Raw genomic sequence first — 8,997 nt, forward strand, 5'->3', positions numbered from 1 at the left:
TCTGTTAGAGGGAGAGGACTCTGCTGGAGCCCAAACTCCGTACAAAGCTTTAGCCTTACAGTTTTTAACTAGCGTAAAGCAAAGTCCTCACGCACAATTTATTCCCGTGATACGACTGATTAGGGTGTTGTGCTGAAACAAAATCATTGTTTCTGTCACCAATATAGTCCAGTCTGCTGCAGTGCGGTTTCTTTTCACTCTGGCTCTTGCCCTTTGTCCTCATGAGGATTCGAATTCTCCTGCCACTAGTTGCTGTTTGATCTAGGGTAACCCTTTGTGCAGTTCCAAAGGCACCTGATTTCCACTTGATGGAGGTGAAATTTACATATCTCAGCTCCCAGCTGAGCCTCCCAGGCATGGATTTTCTCCTGCAGAAGAGCCCAGCCTTGCCCAAAGTCATGCCTCCTTCCAAGGTCAGCCCACAGCCAGTGACTTGTCAGTTTGGGAGAATAAAGCCCCAGCCACCTCTCCTACATGTGGGGCAATTCTGAAGGATTATCCCAGCTCCAGAGCTCCCTGGAGGGTTGGCTGAAGTCTTTGTTGTGACTGCCTCGCAGCTGAACTTTTTTCTCTGTTCTCTGCCCAGTTCTGCTGGCTTCACTCCCCCACAGTGTTGATCCTGAGAACCCCACTCCCACTCCCACCCCCCGCAAACTTCCTTCTCCATCTCAGTTTGCTTCTTAGTACAGTAGCCAAATTTAGCAAATAAAACTGTAGGATGCCCAGGTAAATTTGAATTTCAGGTAAACAATGCATAATTTTTTAGTATGTCTCCAGTATTGCATGGGGCATACTTATGCTAAAAAACGGTTCATTGTTTTTATGAAATTTTCAAATTTACCCAGGCATCCTATATTTTATCTGGCAACGCTGCTTCTCTGGAAGCCCAACCTGGATTACAAAATGAAGTTCATGGCCGTCATAGGTTGTGGAAGAGGAGCCCAGTGGTTTCCATGCTATGGAGGAGCACAGAGGTTATTGGAGGCACAAGAGCCAGGGGCATTTCAAGGTCAATGGGACACCCCATCTGGAGAATGGGTGGGGAGCAGGTATTGCTGATGAGGCTGAATGATTCTCAGAGATGGAGGTGAAACTGAACAGTTCTCCAGGAAGAACCCCTGCACTGCCTACCTGGAGGTAACCACCTTAGGTGAGGCCGCCTGCAGCTCAAACAGGACCAGACTGAGCTACGTGAGGCCAGGGGCACATCCCTATGACAAACACCAGGAGAGACTCTGCCTCCCTCCTGCTCTGATGGGGGAGGGGAGCCAGCTCTCACTGGAGAGGAGGAGTTTCAGAGACAGATCATATCCCCTCCTCCACTTAAAGCAGTGATAGCCCCAGTTCAAAAATGAAGACATTTTTTGGCTTCCCTGGTGGCGCAGTGGTTGAGAGTCCGCCTGCCGATGCAGGGGACACGGGTTCGTGCCCCGGTCCGGGAAGATCCCACATGCCGCGGAGCGGCTGGGCCCGTGAGCCATGGCCGCTGGGCCTGCACATCCAGAGCGTGTGCTCTGCAGCGGGAGAGGCCGCAACAGTGAGAGGCCCACATACCACAAAAAAAAAAAAAAAAAAAAAAAAAGAAGACATTTTAAATGATAAAGACTGAATCTTAAATGCCAATGTTAAACTATTTTAGTAACTGAGAATGATGGAAACTTATGCAATCTGGTCCAAATGGTGTGAGGAAGGGACCTGGCCCTTAGTGAGAAAGGAGGATTCAACATGGACCTTATCAAGGGGGAGTTACTAGGAAGAATAAGACCATTACATGCTTATATCCAATGAGTTATACCTCTAATAAATCAGATAATTATTATTATCACACCAAAGGGCTTTTAAGCCTGAGAAACAAAACCTCCTAATATTGTGAGCAAAGATGTCTGTTATTAACTCTTACCAGAGAAAGAGGAGGAAGGGTTGTAGTTTGGAAGAGACCCCCAGCCCTACTCCTTATCCAGCCCACCCCATTCTCTTGGCCTCTTCCCATTGCACTCACTCTGGGGAGGCTGTTTGTTCCCAGAAATACATTCAGGTCTTCCTAAAGAGCTGCACTCAATCCCACTACTTCTTCGAGCTCTTCTTCCTTCTCCTGTGACTCCGCAACTCTGCAAGTCATGGTAGTGTGGTGCAGCCAGTGGGGCTCTCTTGGGGGACACTGATGACTTGGTTGGTTCATGCCCTTGTTTACTGGTCTGGATCCTCATTGACCTCTTGACAGCACCTGAAGCAGCTGTCTGAGGACTTTTCCTTCAGAGTCCCTCCTCTTCTGGAGTATAAAGTATTCCTACCTCTGAGTATTCCCTATTTCTGTTGGTAACCCCACTTCTTTCTGCCTTGGGGAAGGTACTCAGTTCCCAGAAGTTCCATTCTCAGTGTCTCAACATCCTTGTCAACACTTGTTATTGTCTGTCTTTTTTCTTTTAGCCACCCTAGTGTATATGAAATAGTATCTCGTGGTTTTCATTTGCATTTCCTAATGACTAATGTTGGTCATCTTTTTACATGTTTATTGGTATTTGCATATCTTCTTTAGAGAAATGTCTATTAGAGTTATTTGTCCACTTTTTCACTAGGTTACATGTCTATTTTTGAGTTGTAAGAATTATATAAATATTCTGGATACAAATTTCTTATCAGATATATGATTTGTAAATATGTGGCCTTTTGTGACTGGCTTCTTTCACTTAGCTTTTGAATGATTTTGAGATTCATCCATGTTGTTTTGTGAATAGTAGTTCTTCCTTTTTATTGCTGAGTAATACTGCATATACAGAGGTACCTGGTCCATATATCTGTCTCTACCTGATGGACAATTGGGTTGTTTCTAGTTCTTAGCTACTGTGAAAAAAGCTGCTACAAATATTAGCATAGAAATCCTTCTATGGCTATATGTTCTTATTTCTCTTGGGTCAATACTTACCTTTTGAATTTTGAACCTCTGGCTGGCTATGAGCCTAGCTAAAAACCAGGAATTCTAGTATAAAGAGAGAAAAGAATAGACACATGGGACAGCTAGCAGACTCTGCAATAATAACCCAAACACAAAACCCTGTCTTTTGTTGTACCAGTCAGGGTTCAACCAGGCAAGCAGAAACAGTAGGATGGGGACACACACACACACACACACACACACACACACACACACACACACTAGAGATTTATCATGAGGAATTGGCTGCCTAAGCTGATACAGAGGCCTTTAGGAAGGGAAATCAGAAGCAGGACAGGCACAGGTGGAAGCTGTTGTCCAGGTCCAGGGGAGTTTTGAGTCTTCTTTTAGGGCTAACCCAGGACAATCCTGAAAACCACAGGATTCATATCTACATCTTGGATATCCCATAGGACTGAGCATCGTGCCTGCCGCTTAGAAGGCATTCATAGGCACAGCTGAAATCCTAAGGACCAGAGTTGGACACACGGGGGATATGAACTCTACTGTTTGTCCAATCACTGCCTTTGGCTGGACCTGGCTGAGACCCAAGAGAAGGGCAGGTCTGTCAGGCCCTGTGACTCCCACAGAGATCCTGGCTCCTGCACATTGGGATTGGCTTCTCAGCACGTTAGTACCTTTCCAATTTTCTGAAACAGTTGTTATTTTCCAAGACATATTACATATCTGCACAGCAGCACTGCTGCTTGTTCACAGTTTCTTCTGAAAGTCTCTGGCAAACACCATCTGGCTTCAGGGAGGGGACTGATCATGGGTCTTGTGTTGCTCCACGGCCTCCTCCTCCAGGGGCTTTAGCCTCTCCATAGGGATCCCAAGGAGAATGCCCTCCATGTATGTGGGTCCCATTCAGCCAAAACAGCATGTTGGTGCTGTTAGTCTGTGTGTGGCATCATCCCATTGATAAATCTAGGCCAGCAGAAATGGTGCTTAGCTGCCTCTCTCGTGGATTCATCAAAGTTTCATGATCCTTTTCGTCAGAACAATTCCAGCAGGAAGTGGAGCTGTCGCTGTATATTCATCCCCGTCTCATCCCCTACGAGATTGTAAACTCCCTGGCAGGAGAAGTAATGTCTGATTCCTGTCTGTATATGTCCTGGGTACCTGATTCTAAAGGGCGTTAGGCAAATGTTTGCTGATGATTAATGAATGAAGGAGGGAAGGCATGAAGGAGATCAGGAGGGGCTGGTCTCCGTTTCCTCTTATGCAAGGTCAGTAACTGAGCGGAATTAGAAGCTATAAAGGGCTATCCCAATGCAAGGCAGGGCTGGCACTTGCACACTCAGCCCCTGTCCTTTTCTTTCGTTGAGCTCATTAGAGTTTGTACTCACATGTAACACACACCTTTCATTCTGCCTGCCTCTCCTTCTAGACTGTAAGCTCCATAAGAACAGGGACTGGGCCTGTTTCTCTCAGCTGGCACTCAACAGGTACTCCATGAATATGAGTTAAATGAATAAATGTATTTGTCCTGTCATCTGGTGAGCATATTTGATTCAAAATAGAGCTTTCTAGGAAGACAAATGATCTCTGCTATAATCTCTTTCAGTTTAACTTCTAGTTCTGATTTCCCCCAGACTTTAAATAGTCATTGTTTATTGAGTACCTGCTATGCACCAGGTATTTTCCTACACTCTTACATGTATACTTTTTAAAATGCTCCCAGCTTCTCTATGTAGGCTGATGCTCATTTTATAGCAGAGGAAAGAAAAGCATAGTGAGTTTAAGTACTTGCCCATTGATAAGTGGTGGAACCACCAGATAATGGAAGTTATCTGTCCCATCCTTTGTGTCTAGACCGATAAGGCAGTAAATCAACTGATCTCAAGAATTTGGAAGGTGGGATGGAGCCCAGAGCTGAACTGACTCGCCTTAAAATTCATCACCTTGATATTTTACTCCATGAAATGCCCAACAACATTCTTAAACTCCCCTCTCATTCAAAAATGTTTCTACATGTGCTTGACAATCAATGCCTGGCAATCCCACTCTTAGGTATTTACCCTAACTAAGTGAAAACATATGATTTCACAAAGACCTGTAAACAAATATTCATAGCAGCTTGATTCTCAATAGCTAAGAACTGGAAACAGCCTAAATATTCATCTACTGGGGAATGGATATACAAACTGCAGTGCATCCATATAAGGGAATACTACTCAGCAGTAAAAAGGAATGAACAGCTGGTACCTGCAGGAGCATGGATGAATCTGAAAGGCATTGTGCTAGATGGAATAAAACAGGCACAAAAGACTATATACAGTATATGAGTCCATTTGTATGACATTCTAGAAAAGGTAAAACTATAAGGACAAAAAACAGATCAGTGATTGGGGTGGTGGTGCTGGAGGTGAAGGGGGGAAGAGTTCACTGCAAGGGGACACAGGAAGCTTTTTGGGGGAGAAGGAGTGGAAACTTGATTGTGGTGATTACACTGTATATATTTGTTATCCAACTGTACACTAAAGAGGATAAATTTTATTGTATGTAAATTATACCTCCATAAACCTGATTTTTTTAAAAGCAACATTTTCCTTTTATTGCAGTGTAATAAAACTGTTTTTTTTCCTATTCATTTTTTAAAAATCCAAACGATAGCATCATTCTTAAAATACACGTAATTAAAAAATAACAATAGGAAAACCCAACTTGAAATGTGGGTACTAAACACATCCCACTGGGCGAGCTAAGCAAAGCTGCTTCTTCTACACCAGCTAGAATAGCTCCTCTGTCCAAGGGGCAGGGGTGGCTTGGGAAAGCATCTAATCCAGGGGTGTGTTTCTGCGGCTTGATGTTAATCAGATTCTGAATGACTGCACTGACCTTTGTTCTCCTTCTGGTGGAGCTGCCAACGCTCAGGGAAAACGTGTTTACGTTTAGCCAGTGCTGCAGGGTGCACGGTAGACGGTAGACGGTACTCACCCCAGGATTCAGATGCGCCTGAGAAAACCAGAGGGAAGGATATAGGATTGACGCAAGAATGGCAGGTCAGTGTCAGGAGCTGAGCAACTGGACAGAAAGCGTGATGTCCCGGTTGTGCCCCGGACTCCCCTCTCAGGGACTGGTGTCATGGCCCCAGGCCTTAGAGGCAGCAACACAAATAAATAGAAGAGCTGTTTCATTAAAATCTCCATAAGACATGGTGAGCTCTGGGCGCAGTCTTCTGTGACCCCTGGAACAGACGAGGCCACGTGTTAAAGACAAGATTGCCCCTGAGGCCAGTTTCTGGAACAGGGCAGCTGAGGGTCAACCAGGGCAGCCACCAGCTGCAGGGTGATGTCAGGCCTCAGCAGCATCAGCAGCTTTGCAGGTTCAGAGACTCGATTTGGGGTGGGAGAACTGGGGCAGCAGGAAGCTGGTGCGAACTGAGGTAGGAAGTCTGCTGGAGCCCCGGGGGCCTGATGATTAGCGAGGTGGGGAGGGGGGAGGACAGGCAGGCTGGGGTTCCTGCAAAGAGGGTAGATCCTGAGTTAAAGAAAAATTTCTCTCTCACTATTATAATTACTCCCTGTATCCCTCCCCGAGTCCTCCAGCTGGCATGTGGCTGGGGATAGCACAGCCCATGGACACGACTTTTAAGTAGCTGGATTCTGTGCTAACATGGTTGTGCAATCACATTCCTTCTCTTCAAAAATTCCCACCTGCATTATCTATAAATCTCCTTAAAGGTTCTGCCTCTGCGTGCATTTCCCAGGAGCTCTGGTGCATAGCAACTGAATTAGCATCCAGGCCTGCTTAATTAATAAAACGAGCCTGTGTACATCTGCAATCCTTCCATGCAATTATGGCATTGCTCCCATTCCTACATGGAATTCAGCCTGTTAGCATGAAAAAACCACGGTGCATCAGACGATTATTTTGTCCTTAAAAACATGTTTAAAAATTCATCTTGTTTTGTCTGAGACCTTTTGGTCATTTTTGTTGTTGTTGCTGTTCTGAATTGTGCTTGCTCTGGTTGGTAGCTGAGAAGTCCCTGGCTTGGCACAAAACAAAACCTAATATTTGTTGAAATAGTTGTGACCTCAGGTCTGTTGTGTGATCTCTCTCCCTGAGCCTTAATTTTGCCATATTTAAATGAAGATAATAATACCACTTCTGCAGGATCGAGGTGAGGATTAGATACACTACATGTAAAACATGCAATATATTATAACTATAAAGGAGATTTAGCATTTTATACCTCATACAAATGCTGGGAAGGAATGAAGACCTGTCTTTTAATCCTAGATATGCCACTAAATTGTTGACTGTCAAGAAAATCCTTTAACCTCTCTCTCTTTTCGTAGAGAAACTAAATCTGGTGCCCACAGGATTTTTGCAAACATTAAATAAGATGATATAGACAAAGGCATGTTAAAAAGTAGGAATGGTTATTCCATTTCTGTAGCTTTGGAATCATTGTGCTTCCTTCAGAGTTAACCAAACTTTCCTTGCCCTGAGAACTAACCCCTCCTTGGCTATAGAATCAATGCGTATTTCTATAAGAGCTCACCTGTACAGTCCGTAGATGAGTATAGCCTATCTGTGTACATTTCAAGTATGGCTCATCTATGTACATTTCAAGTATAGCTCATATGTACACTCATCTCAACTCAGCCTGAGTTCAGTGGGAGCGTTCCCAAGCCCAGTTGGGGGTCTCATGTCACTTCTGAGAAAAAGAAACATGCCCGTGTCCATAAATAAACATTGTTGTCCTTTCTTTTTTTTTCTTTCTTTTTTTTTTTTTTTCTTTCCCTAGGAATTGCTGCACAAGTTCCCTCTTCTGCACCTCAATCTATTGGGAACTGAGCATATTTATTTATTTATTTTGCTCGTCCATGCTCATTGGAGGCGGTCTTCCCTCTCCCTAACTTTTGGAGCTGTCACTCTTTGTAGATCATTCTTATTAAGCATTAACTTGGTGAATGGATGAGCGTCACTTGGGAACAGCTCTGGAATATTGCAAAACATAAAGCAGTCAGTGCAAACATCTGCAAAATTTGGCAATTACTGTTGGTTTCAATGAGCTCAGGGCCAAGTTCTTGACAGGCCTTGAGGTCTTCAGAGAATGCTGCCTGGGGAAGATTTATTTGGGGGAAAGGGCGAGAAATGTCACTTTGCCCTTCAGGTAGGAGGTAGACTCCGTCAGCATTTGCAAGCATGAGTCATCATCTGATCTTAACCCTCATGGTATTGTCTAAACTGCCCTCACCCTCATTCCAAGTCCTTGTTGTGGCTTTGAAAGAAGCTTAAAACCCAGGGCCAGGGGCTTCCCTGGTGGCGCAATGGTTAAGAATCCGCCTGCCAATGCAGGGGACAGGGGTTCGAGCTCTGGTCTGGGAAGATCCCACATGCCGCAGAGCAACTGAGCCCGTGCGCCACAACTACTGAGCCTGCGCTCTAGAGCCCACAAACCACAGCAACTGAAGCCCGTGCGCCTAGAGCCCAGGCTCTGCAACAAGAGAAGCCACCACAATGAGAAGAACACGCACTGCAGTGAAGAGTAGCCCCCGCTCACCGCAACTAGAGAAAGCCTGCACGTAGCAATGAAGACTCAGTGCAGCCAAAAATAAGTAAATAAATAAATTTATCAAAAAACCCCCCAAAACCCAGGGCCATTCCTTGAGGGTTGGGGGAGCAGGCAGCTCTCCGGGCTGGGCCCTAGGTCTCTGGGTTCCCCTGACTGCACTGTCCTCCTACCACCTCTGGGACCAGCGGCCTGGTGAGGCTTACATCCCACTCTCCATCCCTCTGGAGAGCTCTAGGCTCCAGCTTTTGCACCTCCTCTGAGACCCCCAAGCCTTCTCATGGAGGCCCTGGCTGGTAACAAGAGTCTGTCTCCCCAGCTGACAGCTCTGGTGGGCTGGGGGCGTGCCTACGGCCCCCACCGACACACAGTGAGATTTCAGCAGGTGAGATGGCGTGGTCCCTTCCTGAGTCTCCAGCAGCGTGCTCGGATTACTTATTTATTTTCAGAGCGTGGCTTTTGCTCTTCATGTTTTGCATACTCATTAGGCAGGAAGAGAGATCAGGCCCCTTTCTTAGCAACTGATTCTTACTAATTCCAG

The sequence above is a fragment of the Leucopleurus acutus genome (assembly GCF_964270905.1).
Source record: "Leucopleurus acutus genome assembly, chromosome: 18".
NCBI lineage: Eukaryota > Metazoa > Chordata > Mammalia > Artiodactyla > Delphinidae > Leucopleurus > Leucopleurus acutus.